The 19,143-nt window shown below is 35.9% G+C and overlaps 1 protein-coding gene across 1 annotated transcript in view; it reads left to right on the top strand.

The window, feature by feature from the left end:
• Positions 1 to 19,143, top strand: part of KCND2 (potassium voltage-gated channel subfamily D member 2) — a 482,249-nt gene that overhangs the window by 259,346 nt on the left and 203,760 nt on the right. The window lies entirely within an intron of this gene.

The following is a 19,143-nucleotide window of genomic DNA, read 5'->3' as shown; positions in this document are numbered from 1 at the left end:
TCAGTCTCTACGATCCTTGAGAATAATATCTGGATATGATTCATGTGATCCAAATTTCAATTAATATTGTTGAATAAATGAATATATAAGTTCCCCCAAATCAAAGCCCTTTCCTTTTCAATTATAAGGACTGAATATTTTATTATAAAAGAAGATCATTAGAAAATTAGTTTCTCTTTTACTTGACACTTCAAATAATTTTTCTGGGATTTTATTGAGTATGCTTATGATAACACATGTATCCAAACAAAGACACACAGAAGAGTGTTCTTAAAATTAATCTTTTAGTAGTCTATCTAATTATGCAAATTTTGCTTCAATTTTTTAAAGATTTATTATTTCTTAGCCAGGTTTACCCTTTTCTTCACTAAGGGAAAGTGAGAACAGAATCCCAGAAAAGAGCCCCTGATGGTATTCCAAAGCTGAGCCCCCTGAAGGAAGCAGTTGTGTAGGCCAGTGCAAGCAAAAGCTGGGGAAGAAACTGAGGTTCAGGATGAAGATCTTTATGCTGTTCACATACAGAAGTGATTTACTGGCATAAGTCAGTGTATGTACTGCCTGACTCTCCAAGTGCTGTAAGTTGAGCTCATGAGGGTGAATCAGCTGAACTTCATTAATATAAATAGCCTGTGTTTAGCTTGACAGAAGATGGGACCCACAAATACATAGCCATACATACAAAATACACATGTATAGATTCAAGCAGGTAGGGCCTTTTTTGCTACATTTCAGAGCTATAGGAAGACTTTTTAATGGATGGAAAGGTTTCACAGTGTGGTCTTTCTCCAACAATTAATTTGGATAGGGCCTAAACAGTGTTGCCTAGAATTCTAAATAAAACTCTAGAGATTTTTCTGAAAAGTATGAAATCAGCATTATAACTTGTTGTCAAAATTTCATTTGCTCCAAAGGAAATCATTTGTTCCAGTGAAATAATTTTATGTATAGCATGTCAGGTTCTAATCAATGAAACAGAGGTAAACTAGGAATTGATTATTCATTTTACAAGTTATTGACAACACGATTGCTTTTATTAAAGTAACCCCATTGCATATTTAAAAAGCAATTCCACTTATCAAAATTGGATTTGCACACAATTTTACAAGTAATGATTTTTGGTGTGTGAATTGATCTGTATTGCATGAGGCACAATCATAGTTAAAACTGATGAGAGTTAGACTTTGTTAATGATGTATTCAATATCCTTTTTGAAGAAAGTAGGGAGAATGTTATTCTCAGTATAGTTGTTGAGTCAGAATCGCATCTTCTGTAACTATTTTTGTAACTGTTGCTTATTAATACTATCCGTAGCTGAAGTTCAAGTTATAATTAATATCAGTAAGCTGTGAAGTGTCACCACAGTCATTATTTAGTGTCTGATTTCTAAAAGAAGCAGTGTAGCCTAACAGTAAAAAAGCACAGGATTTGGGTTAAAGATTACAGTCTCCTTAACATACTAGCTATGTAACCTTAGACAAATTATTTAACTTATCCAAACCTGTCAGTATACAAAATTAGGAGACTAATATCCACCTCTTAAATTTGTTATGTCTATTAAAAAACTAAGAGGTCAAATGCTTAGCACATACCTTCAGTGAAGGGTAGTTATTATGAATACACTATGCCTGTCAAGTTTAATCATTTCTATCTGTCTTCGATATATATGTAATGTGAATAACTTATAAGTATATTCATTTCAGGAGTCATTTAAATATAAATCCTCTTGCATATCATAACCAGTTTTCAATCTCCTACTACTCTTAATCTAAAACCTCTTGTGCTAGTTAAATAGCACAGATTTAAATTTTTTACACTACTGTTGCCACAGGCCTTCTTAAAAGACTCAAGAAACCATTTTGTCCCCTGCATCTCCTATACAGTTCTTCTCTGGGGTATACTAATTTCAGCCATTTATTAGCAGCATATTCTATAGCTTCTTCATGGCCAGAGACTATACAGTTATCTGTGCCTGAAGAAAGATGTGTTAAATAGGGATCTGTGGTTTTGTTTCTATAAAAAAGAAGCATCAGGTCTGGAAATTTTAAAAAAATGGATGGGAAATTGCACCTGTGTAACATACTTGACCCTTTATGTGTGACCTCATAGTCAGAAAGATTCTGCTGTAACATTTTTCTAAGGCAAATCTATCCTTATTCTGTCTATCTAAGGAGTCTTTCCTAGCAAAAGAAATTTGAGTATATAGTGTTGACTCTCAATGGTTTTCATTATAAAAACATTTTTTAAAAAATTCAGTTGAGAGGTTGAGACAAATATTCACTACTTTAAAATAACCTAAAGAACTGGGGCGCCTGGGTGGCTCAGTCAATTAAGCGTTCGATTTCAGCTCAGGTCATAATCACGTGGCTCATGAGTTCAAGCCCCCCATCTGGCTCCACACTGACAGTGCAGAGCCTGGTTGGGATTCTCTCTCTCTGCCCCTCCCCTACTTGTGCACTCTCTCTCTATCTCTCTCTCAAAATGAATATATAAACATAAAAAATAAACTAAGGAACAAAATGAAGCAAATATCTTAGGTATCAGACAAAGGATAATATATTAAATCAACAAGTAACTTCTTACAATTTTTCCCTTTGAGTCATCTGGAAAATTATCACAATTCTTCTCAAATTTTCTTAATGTTTACTTATTTTTGAGAGAGAGAAAGACAGAGTGCAAGAGGGAAAGGGGCAGAGAGAGGGAGGGAGACACAGAATCGGAAGCAGAACCTGAGCTGTTAGCACAGAGGCCGACACAGAGCTCGAATTCACAGACTGCAAGATAATGACCCGAGCCAAAGTCAGACGCTTAACCGACTAAGCCACCCAGGCACCCCATCACAATTCTTAACTTCACTGGAATCCAATTTTATCCCTAAAACTCATCAATACACTAAACCATCTGCTAGAATAAAGTTTAAAAATGAAGACATATACACAGATTATATTAATTCATTCTATAAACATGTGGAAATGATGTAGAAAATATTTTTGGAATGAATCTAAATTTCATTATATTTGTTATATAGGTAAGAAATATGGAATCTGAGCTAAATTAGTAAATAGATGAGAACTGAAGCACTGAAACAACAATTTGTTTCAATATGATAGCGTTTTGCCATAGAATGGGTAATGGTTCCCAAAGATGTCAGCGCTCTAATCCCTGGAACTTGTAAATACATTTCTTAACCTGGCAAAAGGGATTTTGCAGATGTCTTTAAGAGTAGGAGTATTAAATATCATGAATTTTCCATGTAGTTCCAGTTTAATCACATGACCTTTTTAAAGCAAAGAACGTTCTCTGACTGGAAGAAGAAATGCCACAGAAGAGAGTGTCTTAGAAATTTGAAGCCTGACCAGGGCTGGACATGCTAGTTTGAAAATAGAGATAAGGTGACAAACAGTGTTCGTTTCAGTAGCACGTATACTCAAAAAAAGGTGACAAGGAATACAGGTGGTCTTAAGGAACTGAGTGTGGCTCTTGGCCTACAGCCAGCAAGGAAGGAGGGACCTCAGCCCTGCAACCAGGAATTAAATTGAGCCAATTACCTGGATAAGCTTGGAAATGGTTTCTTCTCGAGAATTTTACTTCATGATCCCGCATAAGAACCTCCACCAACTGACACTCTGATTTCAATTTTGTGAGACCAGGAGCAGAGAAACCAGCAACTTCTACGGGGACTTCTGAGCTAGAATACTGAAATAATACACTTATGCTATTTTAAGCCACTTAATTTGTGCTAATTTACAATAGAATCAATAGAAAACGAGTATGTATCTTTCCTCAGTTCCCTTTCATATGAAAGTGTTACTTCATTAACAAAATCATCAGGCAAAATAAAACTTAAAAAAAAAATCTACTCTTGCACAGTTAGGGTTTTTACACTCAAGCCTGACTCATTACCTTCATACTTATTTAAAATAGTTTCTAAAATTCTTATGTGATTGAAGTTAATGTAATATTTATGCAATCAAAGTTAATGTTAAGACATATAATGATTTTATCAGGTAAGCCATGAATATAAATTACAAATTATCATAATTATTTAAGATCACAATATTTGCATGGTGAAACTATTTTTTCAAAACTAATGGTTGTTCTCATTAATTTAGTGAGCACACTTCCACAATGACTATATTAATAATAGTTCTTTCTAATGAATAAATAATAATTACCATATAAGAATAAAAATAATTAAAATATGGGTGGAAAATTTCCTGTTTTAAATAGTTTTGTCTGTTATTTATGCATAATATGAATTAGCAGAGGATGTGGTATGTAATGAACATTGTTATTTCAATAATCCTAATTCTGAGAACCTACTTGAATGAAACACTTCTGAATATGAAGAACTTATGCATAAGGATATTCATTACAGTGTCATTTATGGTAACAAAAATACTGAAATAAACTAGACAATAGGGAAATGCTTACCCAAGTCCTGGGATACAGACTCAAGAAAATATAATGCACCTACATAAAAGATTGTTGGGAGTATATAGCAACTCATAAGATTATGATCTTAGTGAAAATATATAAAAATACAGTTTATTAAGGTTATAATTATTTTAAATATTTAAGATTTGAAAAGGAAGAGAATATATACACATATTAATAGTTCTTTTGAATATTGGAATTACGGTGATTGCTCTTTTGTTTGTGTCTTCAAATAATTTGTAGTTATATAATTTGTATGATTTTATTTGAGACGCATTAAAAATAAATATCTCATCATCATGACTATTTCTTAAACCCTTTAAGTCTGATTGCCATCTTTTGGGGTGCCTGGGTGGCTCAGTCACTGAAGTGTCTGACTTTGGCTCAGGTCATGATCTCACGGTTCTTGAGTTCAAGTCTCGAGTCGGGCACTGTGCTGACAGCCCAGAGCCTGGATCCTGCTTCGGATTCTGTACCGCCCTCTCTCTCTGCCCCTCCCCTGCTTGCTCTCTGTTTCTCTCTCTCTCTCTTTCTCTCTCTCAAAAATAATAAACATTAAAAAAATCTTTTTATTATAGTCTTTCAACTCACGTAATTCAGTAACTTGATGGAGTCTAAACTTGGACAGGAATAGGTGTTGCGTTATGCTCACAGTAAAATATAAAAAACAAACAAACAAACAAAAACTTGAAAGTGAGGAAGAAAGCACTCGCCTTTGAGATTTTGCTCATAGAAATCACTAAGAGATCCATTCTCTGCAGTTCATTTTACCAGCGCTCATCCAAGCTGCTTCAGTTCTCTTCTGCACGACAGCAACAGTCACCCCCTTTCCCTCCAGCCCATTCCTCACATCCCACTGTGGTCAGAATGACGGATTTCAGTAGGAGATCTGCCCACATTGCCTTGTGTAAACCTTCTAATAGCTCTATTTAGCTCTGAGGTTAGAGGATGAAATTCTTAACTTGGCTAACAAGGTTGAGCATGACCTACATACCCCACCAGACTTTCCAGCTGCTTTTCAGGGCTCTCACATCCTCACTCTCTTTTCTTCAGCTTCATCGTCCTTCGATCAGTGTCCCGAACATGGCATGCTGTTGCTCTCGCTGTTCTCTCTGCACCACTGCTGCATCTGTCACGTTAGGACCCAGTTATCCTTCAGATAGCAGCTTGACACCTTTGTTATAGTTCAGGATCTACTGTGTTGTATATTCACTCACATAATGCTCATTCCTTAGAGGCACTTATTTAAATCAGTCTGTAATTATACTTTCATGTTTGTGATTATTTGATTAACATGATAATTAATGTATTGCAAACCTTGGGAAGACAGCTCTGTCTTTGTTACCTGTGTTAGTGCTTGCAACAGCAACCTATCATAGGAATTTAATAAATATTTTTGGATGAATGAATGAGTGAATAAGGGAAGGAAAGTTATACTATAAATTAACTCACACATAAAAACAAAAGCTCCTTTATATAAAAATCAAATTCCTAGTACAATATGGCAAATGAGGTACTAATGGACTTCACTGGTAGGGTTAGCATTGTTGCATAATTGGGTTCATCAGGTTACCTTAGTCTAATCCATTAAATATTTGAATTAACAAGTTGTTACTTTTCATGTTCTTTCAATAAACCTTTTGATTCCAAGTTAACTTTTGAAGTGACTAGGTTTATAGGAAGAAAATGTAATGGCTATAAAAATATGAATATGCTGGCTCTCAATTGTTAGTTTGGCAGTTCATCATGTAAGCTACTGTTAGTACTCTGATTGTATATATACATATATATGTATAATATATGTTAGTTACTGTGAATATAACCTTAAGAGGTGTGGCCCTTTCAAAATTGTGACAAAATTAAGTTTTGGGGTTTTCTGAATTTACCTATATAAATTGGTGAAAAATTTACTGAACAAAGGTAACTTACACCACCTTCTTATTGAGGATGGTCAACCGGTCATTTCCAAACAATGGATAGTCACTTATGTTTTTTTAAGGTTTATTTATTTATTTTGAGAGAGAGAGAGAGCAGGGCAAGGGCAGACAGAGAGAGAGAGAGAGAGAGAGAGAAAGAGAGAATCCAAAGCAGTTCTGTACCACCAGCACAGAGCCCACTGCAGGGCTCAATCTCATGAACTGTGAGATCATGCATGACCTGAGCCAAAATCAAGAGTCAGACACTTAAACTGACTGAGCCACCCAGGTGCCCCTCAAATGTTTCTTTTAATCTTGACTTGCAACTCTAAATTACAAATCAAGGGAGTCATTTCTAAATCAATTGAGCAAGCATCTTTTAGCGTATCAGATTTATTTTATAAGCATAATCAGATCATCTTAAATATGTAGAATATTTTTATCATCTGTGGACTTTCAAAAACATCAATGCATTGGTTTTGATTAAACATTGACAATATTTAAATCTGGATACTGGGTAACATTTAGCAAAGGAATAGATAAAATTGAATTTTTAAGTATATTCAGTTAACACTTGGGGGGAATTTATTCTCCAACTTCTAAACTGAGCATAATAATAATATACACCTTACTTATCTCATAGGGTTTTTGTTGCAAGATTCAAATGAAGGAAAAGATATGCGAGTTGTTAGGACATTAAAAATACTTCAGAGACACCTGGCAGGCTGAGTCAGTAGAGCATGTGACTCTTGATCTCAGGATCATGAGTTTGAACCCCACACTGGGCAGAGGGTTTACTTAGAAAATGCTTTGTAAATACAACATCTATCTGTCATCCATCTGTGTTGGTGTGTGTGTGTGTGTGTGTGTGTGTGTGTGTGCGTGCATGTGTGTGTGTGTGTGTGTGTGTGTGTGTGTGTGTGGTTTGTATACATACACAAACACACCACAGGCATACCAAAAATACCTATAATGAAAACTAGCAGAAGAATCTATTAGGTAAATTGGAAGAAAGGTCTTTTTTTTTTCCTGAGTCTTGACATCCCTCTGTTCTGTATCATCAGCTGTGTAGTTGCCTAAAGGCAAGTATTGCACCAGGTGATCTCTCAGGGTGCCATCAACCTCTATTATTTGGTGTAAAAGTACAATCAAAATGATAGGGAATTGCATTTCACACACAAAGCTGCAACTCACCCTTTCTAGTCTCAGCTTCTATTTCTTCAGCCTTGGTTCTGCACCTCCATTTATGTTCCCTGCCTCTCTTCCTAATCATTCTCTTGTATACCTACATTTGCCTTTCTTGTCCTCAGCCTTTTGTTGAGAAGTGAAATTATTTTTTTTGCTGTGGTTCTCCATGTTAGCTTTCATTTGGGCTTTCTAGAAAAGGCCTTGTGTAAGCACTATTCAAAAATCTAAGTTAATCTACCCAGTTGGACACAGAGTACAGCATTAAAATGGGATACACAAAGACTGACTTCTCAACCAAGGACTTATGGCTTGACCCTGAGTGAAGCGCTTAATCTCATCAGGCTTTAGCTAAGGGAATTACATTAGTTACTCACTCCAAGATAGAGATATTGAAAGATCAATGGGATAATATATGCAAAGTGGTCTTTGGAAGGAAGCAGAAGGGTAAACAAGACTTCTTCACATTCTCTCCTTGCTTTTAGAAATGAGCCATTCTAATATGCTTTGTTATGATCGCCAGGTGAGTTGTTCACTTTCAAATACTGCTACAAATCCTGGAAAAAGGATCCTTCAGCATGTTATAACAACAATACTAAGAATCATCCCAGATAGACCAGAAAGGCTAAATAAAAGTCGTGAATATTTAGATTCTTTATGTTTTAAATACTCAATTTGATAGAGTTTTTTAATAATGTTAGGAAAATCACAATGTGACAGGTCTCAGGTTCTGTGTCTCCAAAAGCTGATAAATTTAGTGCTGGTTTCATGAATAATAAAGCAAATCTCTGTAAAGTGCTCATTTTATGGAAATACTAAATAACATAGGGAATCCTTGTATTCTGCCAATTTCCATAATGCTTCTTCCCTTTTTACTTAGACATACCTGTCTTTTTTACTCTTATTTTGAATTCATAGACTTTTTTTTCCACTGGATTCTTCCTAAATTGTAGCGCCAGAGATAGCAAACCCAGAGCCTGAGTATATGAATGAAACAGAGGAAGAAGGTAACAGTGTCTTCAATCCATCAGATTCTGTAGTATGAGGAAATGCTTTCTAAATGCAGGCTGTGTGCATAAATGAATTTAAAACATAAAGCCACATGCAAAGCTGAGGGAAGCCAAATTGTCCCTACCGTGATCTGGCAAGCCTTAGAGTCATGGTGCTACAAACCATCAGCTAAACCTGGAACATTTTCACATACAATATCAGACTGGACTATGAAAACATAATTTATTGGCAGGGACAGTACAAAGGGTGGAGAGCAACCCCTCATTACCTTGGGGATGTCAAGAACACTTGTAAATCTTGCAACAGATACACAGTTCAGAAGGTTTGCTACTATCTGTTTCTCCCCTCTTCATCAGCTAGGTTGGGGGGATCATAAACCTAATCATTTATGCTAATTTACTTCCCCTGCCTACACAGCTGCACTTTTCTAAGTCTTGACACTGAAAGTGATTTGGGTATGTGTGGATTTCACAGATCTGACTGTCTAATCAAGGATACTATGGTTAAAGTGTAGCTTTAAAGTCTTCTTTATTTTCAGCTCTTAAATCTTTCAGGATACTAATGCACTCTATGCCTTCTAGCTTTATACTGATATTTAAACATTTATAATAAGTAACCAAGAGGATTAGTAAGTTAGCCCTATATGTAAATTTGACCTGGCTGCACCCCTGGGTACAAAGAGACTGTAGGTCTAACCCCCTAGCTCTCATTGAAGATCACCTCAAATGCCAGATCTCGAATAAAGATGTCCCTGATTCATCCAGGGGAAGAAATGGCTTGCTTAGAACTGCTATAATTCTCCTATGAAACAACCGACTTCCCATTTCCTGTTACAGTTATTGTGTATGTATCTAATCTTCCACTGGTGTACAAGGTTCTAAAAGTTCAGTGTTATGATTTATTCATCTCTGACTCAGAAACCAGAATTTTGCTTCCTACTCTATATAGGATAACAACCAAGTCTACAGCTACTAAGTAGAGAGGACAGAGTAATTATCTTACCCTTTAAAGTAAGGCACTGTTGCTAATTACTTTTGTGACAATAGGCATAGACAGCTATTGTCCTAGGCAAACTGGAATGTATGGTTTTTACACTTACACAGACTTGTCATGATTTGACCATTGCCTCAGTTTCCAGCCTCACTTTCCATCAGGCCCTCCTACCCACACTGAGCTAAATTAGCCAGGCTAAATTATTTGAAGTACCCACAAGTGTGACAATTTCCTTCATGTCTAAAACTCTGCCCAAATCTCAGCCGAAAGAGCCGTTCTCCATAATCCTTTCTTCAACATTCAGAGAAAGAAAGCCTCAGCCCTGCAGGATTGTGTGCAGGTTCTGATCATTTTTTTTTTCTCAAAAAAGTATTTGGTTTATTGTAAGTATATAACTAATTAAGGTGTTCAGTGAAAGAATTATTTTGGAAGAGTAACTAATCCAAACTGAGCCCAAACATTACATTCTGGTCTGAACACAGAACCAGAACATAAAATTATATGGCATCAAATCTGGCCTCAAATTTTCTGTTTTGAAAGTGACCAAAAAACAAAAATGTGGGGCACCTGCCTGGCTCAGTTGGTAGAGGATGTGGTAGAGCACCTTCACATTTCAGGTGTGGTAAACAGTATTGTGCTTGTGTTGTTTCTACTACCCACATTTAGGTTCTACCTTCGATTACTGGAAGCTATATGTTCTTTAACATGACCGCTCTATTCTAACTGTGCTTCCTGTCATGAAAAGGTGTTGTATAAAAATCCATGGAGACAAAAATCTATGTGTTCCCTAAATAATGAAGCAAACTTCCAGACATTGCAGAACAAGTTAGTTTTGTCATTTTATTTTATTTTGTTTTATTTTATTTTTTAATATGAAATTTATTGTCAAATTGGTTTCCATACAACACCCAGGTGCCCATCCCAACAGATGCCCTCCTCAATACCCATCATCCACCCACCCCTCCCTCCCACCCCCATGAACCCTCAGTTCTGTTTTTAGGTTTATCATTTTATAAAGTAAATGAATATTTACACTGCTTACAATTTTATTTATGTGTAGCAGTCTGTGTATGTTTGTATGTCTTTACATGGACAAGCAACTTAGGGTTTACATGGATTTCTTTTTAACGCTGAAATGATACGGGGTGCCTGGGTGGCTCAGTCAGTTAAGCGTCTGACTGAGGCTCAGGTCGTGATCTCATGGTTCTTGAGTTCCAGCCCCTCTGACAACTCAGAGCCTGGTGCCTGCTTCAGATTCTGTGTCTCCCTCTCTGTCTGCCCCTCCCCCCCCCCACACACACTCTGTCTCTCTCAAAAGTAAATAAACATTAAAACAAATTTTTTGGGGTTGACATGATTTGTACACAAAAGTAATCATAAGCCAGAATGTACCAATTCAGCATTTTGTAATATCTCAATGAGAAGTAGAAATATTGCAATTCTTGGCAAGCCAAACAAACAAACAAACAAAACAAAGCAAAACAAAACAAAAAGTGCTGGATCAAGAGAAGTGAAATATCAAAAGTATAGACATTTCATGAGAGAATTTCTGAAAATCAATACTTCTTGAATTACAAACCTGAGAGTCAGCTAATGTCCTAAAAAGGCCAGAGTCAGAAAGAACTAATGACTTGTATTAAGAATAAGAGGGGAATAGGGGCTGAGAAATAGGAATAGAGCTTGAGAGTAAAATAAAATGTGCAACTATTACATTGCTTTTTAAAGTTTTTGCTTTAATTTCATGCTAGCTTTTAAAATATAACCTAAAATGCTTTTCCTTTGGCACTTAGTCTTCAGGCAGTACTAAATATGAACATAACCTTCATTTGTTTAGAAATGTAATTTCATTTTCCATAATTACCATCCTAACTGCTATTACGGTAGGGCTTTGTTAATTCACGCTAATGACAGGGAGACAATTGCTGAATTTTGCAAATTACTAAGTATGTGAACAAATACAATAAAAGTCACGGATATTTTATCTCAGGATGTACTTTATTCATTTATTTTGACAATTTTAGTTTAGCTCTTAATTATTCTGATAATGCTGGGACTAGTCAATATCCTAATGCATATTCTGTGAAATTTAAAATACTCACAAGAGATGCTTTTTTGCCAACAAATTGCTTGGGTTAGCTAGTTTAGAATACCAAATTATCCTAAGGGATAATTAATAAGGTTTACTTTCTTGGGAGTGTATTCAACATTAGGATAGCAAAGCTGTTGTGCACTCTACCTGTACAGTGTGACTTGAACGTTGTATTCCTTTTTAAATACTTAACAATCTTCATTTATTCCTGATTTCTTTCGTTAGTCATTCCAAGTTAATGAAGTATTATAATTGATCTTGAACTATGCTTTAGGCTAAACGGCTTCTATCTTATATTAGTTACTGTTATTATTACTGTTGGTTTCAGGATAGATTCCCAGAGTCTGTGGTGTCCACTCATTCTTTCCCCAAATGTTGCTTTGCTATTCTGTACAAATTCAAGTGTCAACCACTTGGAAAAAAAATATTTTTTACTTATATCTACAAACGATGATTTGAGGAAGAAGTTTTAAAATTTAGAGCTCCAGAATGAAGACTGAGATTTTTAGATTCTGAACCTGAGTCATAAAATGTACCGAGGCATGAAATGTACCCCCTCTGAGTCTCTGGAATTTTAGTTTCTGAATACTTACATTACTGCTTTCTGGGAATGTTTTTATTTTATTTTGGGGCACTAACTTATATTCAGAATGCTATGACTGTATAGTCTTAAATCAGCATAATAGAAGCGGGTGTAAGTGAAATAAATTCAGACTTCCTGCTTACTATTCTGAGGGCACAATTAAAGTATCTAGCAGGAAATCCCAGTCTTTCCCCAGGTGGCTACATACTTGGTGAATTCATGCCTTTACAAGAATGGAAAGGACTCACAAATCTTTCTACACCCTTCATATAACTTTCCAAAATTTAACATTATACAGTCTTTTACTCAGCAATGCAAGGGAATACCATATGCCTCTGTAATGCTATTTATTCATTCAGTAATCATTTGCAAAATTAATGAGTGAAAAAAGAAAACCTATCATAAATGCCCAGTTGACTCACACTACCTCAGCAAGGCCAAACTGGGACTTCTTGTATTTGTTACTATGCACACAGTCCTGTCTGAATTCTCCTTTAGAAATATATTCAATTTCCCCATAGTAATAACCTCATTGTAGCCTAAATGTTTAATGTGTATTTCTAATGCTCACAGTCTGGCCAAGCATGTTTCTCTTTTCCTTTAACAAATGATAATTTCCCTCCATAATCATGGGATTTCCCTCCTTCTCTAAAATCTTCTCTACAGGAGGATGGAAGTCACTGCCTTTTACTTTGATGCAAAGCATTCTTGCCAATCACATTCTTTTACCATGCTGACATAGGAGAGTGTTCTGCACATTCTCTTTTATGAATTTTTATGTGCAATTCATCAGACATTACTTTTTGATCCTGACTCAATTCAGAATTTAACTAATCGATATTAATTGAACATTTTGGAAAGATGGTAGAGTGTAGAAGAAGGAGAAATGGATCTTAAATCAAAGGGTTTGGGATGAAACCCAAGTATGAAAATTTATGTGGCTTTAGGGGAAAATAATTCCATTAAACTTTCCTGAGGTTGTCTCCTTATATTGAGAAGTAAGATTATACTTGAAGGTAAAAATGTAAGGATGTAAGTGCTACTTACAACACATGTCTTAAGGAAGTTTATTACCTTTTTTGGTTCCAGTTGTACCTAGCAAAAACTTCAAAGATAGTACTCAGTAACCCATGTACCCCCAAAGAAAACAGACTGCATTCGTTGGAGCCTGGTACTTTGTTGATTTGTTCATTTTTGACACATATCAAGTGTCTAAAAATCCAACAAAATAACTGATAAATGAAACTTATTGGGAGAAACTAATTTAATCCTTAAATATCAAGTTTTGGTAATTACCCATTATATAAAACATTTATCTAAAATTTTTAATTGTTCTAATACTTGTTTTTTAAATGTCAGGATATTCATACTGGATATACCTGTTTTCAATATAGAGAATTCTGATGGTTTTCAATCTTGCAATTTCTATTGATATTTCATTCATTATCTGAAGGACCATAAGCTGAACCCCCAAATAAGCACCCAAGATCAATTTTGAGAAGAGGATAATATGTCTTTCCTATACCTGAGAGCACATGAACTATTTGACTTGAATTCAGTAATAACAACAATGGATCATTTTAACTTTTGCAACCAATAGAGCTCATGATAATATAATGAAGTACATCAGATTCACTGAGTAATTATGGTGGCACTTTATCAGATCGGTACAATGTGCTGGCTGTGGAGTCACATCGATATATTTACCCTAATGTATATTGTTGAACAGTATATAATAAATTCTCTATTTTATGGTCTTCTGGGAACTGAGGGAAATGATTCAATTAGCAAGAACACGTGAACTGAGGGAAATTAAATCAACTTTAATAAAAACATCTATAAAACATGTTGCAAGCGAAGTATAGTGGTGATTAGGGACCTCATTCCTGGAAATCAATAAAACATTTGAAGGGTCATATTTTTTATAACTTCTTGCATGTTAGTTGGACTCAGCTCAAGGGCATCCCTAAAACTGCCAAACACCTGAAGACTCCTGACTTCAGGGACATCACATTTCTAATGAGGTTGCTCCGTATGCATTAGCCCTATATATTAACTTGGTCCTGAGAAAGCTTTACAGCCAGTGATGTGAATTTAACATATCATTGGTAGGAAATGCATGCGGAGTGGTCAAACTCCAGAAACATTTTGTGTTCCCTAAATAATAAACATTTATGTATTTTATCAACTTCTAAAACAACTGTATGTTTTTAATTGCCATTACAAAATAAATTCATGCACATTTTAAGCAAAGCAAAAACTCAAATATAATGTCTTCACTGCTCCCACGCTCCCCCAACCTCCTTTTTCAACTCTACCCTCTCAGGTAATTACTGTTTACAGTTTATTATGTGTTCTTCTAGAAATCTGTCTGTTGACTTATGTAGAGAGAGAAGGTATACATATTCTATGCCACCACATATGTATTCACCATTTTCTGGGATTCTGTTATACTTATTATTCTGATGAGTCTTTTTTAATTTAATGATATATAGACCACATTCTTATGAAAGTGCCATTTTGTGGCCTAGAATGAATACACTAATGTATTTAACCACTGTTTTTTGGTGAATGGTTTCATTATTTTTTTAATCCCAAGATTGTACATAGTTTATCTATAATTCCCTAGTATAGATTATCCTAAGTTTACATTTTTTAACAGACATTTTTCGTGTATGCAATGAGGTTGTCTTGGCATTAGCCTACTTCAGTATTTTAACACATTTAAAAAGCCCATAGTCCATTCACTCTTTTTCTGTCAATGGCGCCCAACCCCCTCCTCCAGGCAATGAACTTCAATTTCTTCAAGGGAACTCAAAATGTTGAGAGTCTTGATTTTCCTCTGTATGGAGCTGCGGGTTTCTTAACTCTGATGGACTTAGTAGTCCATTTCTTCCCACCGGTATGGTGTCTTCCAGAAATCCCTCACAGACTCCCTTGTTGAAAGCACATCTTCTCCATCCTAACAGAAATTAAGAAAAAATTAGCCAACACAACAAAGATAAACCATAACAGTTCTTCTATGGACTTACTTTTATATTTCTTCTGCCGCTTCAGAGATTTTGAAAGGAAAGATGTTCAATCAGCCATCTTGAGCCAGTAGCTTGTATTACCTTTATAATCAATATAAGCTATAAAAACTTTAAAGGATTCTATGCATCCTTTAAGACCCAGTTTAGGAAGCCAGTCACCTGCCACTAAGGTACTTTTTAATATTCCTCCAGGTCATATTTACTTTTTCTTTTGTGTTCCCATAGTTCTTTGCTTAAACTTCTACACAGCATTTATTGTAGCCTGCATTGTTTATAATGTGTCTTTTCCCCACACTGAACCCTTGGTTAATTAAAGATCAGGACAATGACTAATCCATCTTTATATGGAAATATATGCACACAGGAAGTATAAGGAAATATGTATTAAGTGAATTAATGGATGAATGTATACATAAGGAGCAGACAGGGTGGAGAGTAGGGATACTTATCCATCTGTTTTGATCACAAAGAGTGTCTGTGACCTAATTGTGGAAAGTGATAAATACATTTTTTAAATGTAGCTGTGATTTTTGTTATTGTGCTACACAATAATGTATTACAACAATTCTGATATACTAACTTTTTCCCTGTGATTTTATTACTTTTCTGCTACTAAGACAAACATTGTTCTGATACTCTCAGACCCTCAGGGAAAGAAGAATGATTTTCACAGTAGTTTATACAAACACTGCTTTTTAAATTGGATCAAGAAAGCTTCTTTAAAAATGACAGCAGTCATAGAATTTAGACTGTCAGTTGCAAGATAAAATTAAATTTTCAGTTTTTCCTAGCTGTGGGGAATGATTTAGAGGTTAGATTGCAAAGGAGAAGTTGTTACATGTGTAGAAGAGGTTTTGAAAGTGATTCATTATTAAAAAAAAAACTAAATTGATGACATTTTAGAAGGTCACTTTGCAATGAGCTATTCTAGTTTGAGGTTCTTGAATCAATCTAATTAAATATACAATTTAGACAAAATGTTAATTCATGGTCATGTAAGGTATTATATATCACTTAAAGTAAACTAAATGAAGACAGCAGTAAAATATTTTCCATAGTTTTGGACTCTCTCCATCTTAATATACACGGACTGGTCAGCACCTTCCAGATCATGGGACAGAAATTGACTAACTTACAGAAATAACCCACAATAAGTAAATGAAACACAAAGGTGAGACAAACTTCACTGCAACGATTACAGTCTTTATAACCATGGTTATAGTATCACAATATTTTTCAACTCCAGGGGTACCTGGGTGGCTCAGTTGGTTAAGCGTCCGACTCTTGGTTTCAGCTCAGTTCATGATCTCACAGTTCTGAGTTTGATCCCCGCGTCAGGTTCCACACTATTAGTGTAATTCTCTCTCTCCCTCTCTCTCTGCTCCTCCCCCACTTGCTGTCTCTATCAAAATAAATACATAAATTTTTAGAAATTAAAAAAATAATTTTCAACTCCATCCTGAAGTTAACTCTTTCCTAGTCACACCACCAGTCAATTTGACCACTGTTCTCAGCTTCACTGTCTCTTAACTCCAATGCATTGACCTATGGGGCACTAAAGCCGTGGCATTTGGGGAACTTCCAAATTAACAAACCTGTTTATAAACCTCTATAACTAATTACTTCCTATAATTTTTTTTCTACTAGCAACTAATACAGGATTCAATATAGGAAAGGTAGATATTGAGTTGATGTCTCCTAAAAACAACATTTGGAAAACTTTTCTGCTTTATATTTTTCCTCTGTGGTTGTTGGTATCTTTCACTATAAGGAACTCTAGTGAAGGTAGCATACAGCAAATGTGTGTGGTGAATGCTTATCTGGGAGAACTGGACCCATTTGGAAACCAAGGTCCTGTCTCCTTTCTTCCCTGTCCCTCTTAGGTTCCCATAATGCCAGTTGTATTAAGGTTTGACATTAGACAAGTGTCTAAGTTTAAATGAGAAAGATACTCTCCTAGTGGCTTTTTCAGCGATGAAACTAAGTATCTGAATTATTAGAATGTAAAAGATGCCAGGATTTCAGATATAACTTGGGCCATTTCACCTTCACCCTCTTCTATTCTAGAAAGCTTTTCATGGCAGCCCTCCAGCTGCTTTTCTTCCAGTTGAATTTGAAATGCTCTATTACCTTGGCTAAATTTCAACTATGTCAGTAAAATCCCAAAGAGCAAATCAAGCTAGTAGCAAAAGTGCCTTTCCTAAATAAATAGACTGCTAACCCCCAATATGAGAAGAGACACCCTACCACCAGGATTATTTCATAGTCAGTTTTAATGAATACAGTCATTTTCTTGTGCATAGGCGTTTAGTGTTTAATTCAAATTGAAACTCAGTTTAAATGACCCGCCTGTCTCCTTGGACCGGGCACAGTTCACAGCAGCCGTTAAGGAGCAGATTCCTTCTGCTTCCAGTATGACCAACACTACTGTATTCAGCACTATGAACTGCTGGAGACTAGCCTCAAAAAGGAGACTATTCCTAACAAGTGATCAGGACTAAATCTACCATGTCATACATCCTTGATTACTTCGGCTTCACTCAGAAATGCATTCCTTTCTCTTCTGAAGCACATTATTCCAAGCATGTGGTTGCTGATGATTACACCCACCACCCTGGTGTGTGGTAGCTAGGTGACATAGTTTCCACCTACAAAGGCAGCTCTTTGAAAAGCTAATACCTGCTCTACTTTTTCATCATGCTTGGTGAGTCCACGAAGGTCTTCCATCTAATGCTTAGATACTAAGTCGTCTCTTATAACTAACTTGTCTTCCATCCCACATTCTACACCCATTCCCAGGGTCTCCCCAGACCTGGGCAATACCTGTCATCAGAGCCAACATCTCTAAGATCTCAATTTCAAATATTCCATTGTCTGATCACCACCTATTTACCCCACCACCTCACTTCCACTAGCCCAATTTCAAATATTATTTGATTCCACAGGTCCTGCAATTCATGGATGCTACCAATTTTTTTACTATCCCTCACCCCATTTCACCTCAGTCACTGCCCTTTTACATAACTTGGATTACATGATTCATCATTATAATTATCACTCCTTTGCATACTTCTTCATGTTCTTTGCCTGTTTTTCCCTTATCAAACTCACTTGTCAGACCCCAGCTTTGATTACAAATCGAGCTCTCCTCCTACTACCAGCCTACATCTAACCCTGACCAAGTTGGAGGAAACTAACGGTCATACTGACTGATGTTACATTTATGGCCACAGATTTTTGACTCCGCATTGCCCAGAAATCCTACTGGAATTCTGTGGTCAACTCATGCTCTCATACTCAAGTAACTATTTGATACCTTCTCTTATGTCCTCGAACTTGAAGTGTTTCCTCCCCCATCCTGACTCTCTCAGCTGATTACCTTGATTTTTAAAAAAATCAGATGATAACTTTCTAATTCTTTCACCACCAAACCTACCAACCCACTTTACCTTTACCCGTATACTTCTCTTTACTCCTGTTTCAATGGATGAGCTGTCTTGATTTAATTGTCACTTAAATGGCATCCCACCCTTTCTCATGCACTCAGTCCTTGCTCTTGTAATTAATTTTATCTTTCTTCTGTGCTGATTGATCATTCCCATCAGCATATACACTTTCTGTAATACCCACACCTTAGAAAAAAAAAACCTCTTTATCAAATATTCCTCTCCAGCCGTCACCCTTTATGGAAAAAAGTTGTTAAAAGAGTTGTTTCTGTCACGTTCTTTCTTGACAGTTTTTTACAATCAGGCTTTCAAGCCCACTATCCTCTTGAAAGGTCTCTTCTCTGGGTCACCAGTGACATCAAGGCTGCTCACTCTAGTAGCCAAATCTCAGGCTCCATTTTACCTGATGGCTCCTTTTGACACAGTTAATTACCACCTTCTTTACAGAAGACTT

This window comes from Acinonyx jubatus, chromosome A2 (genome assembly GCF_027475565.1).
Source record: "Acinonyx jubatus isolate Ajub_Pintada_27869175 chromosome A2, VMU_Ajub_asm_v1.0, whole genome shotgun sequence".
Taxonomy (NCBI): domain Eukaryota; kingdom Metazoa; phylum Chordata; class Mammalia; order Carnivora; family Felidae; genus Acinonyx; species Acinonyx jubatus.
The sequence above is the reverse complement of the archived record's forward strand: the minus strand, read 5'-3'. Positions and strand labels throughout refer to the sequence as shown.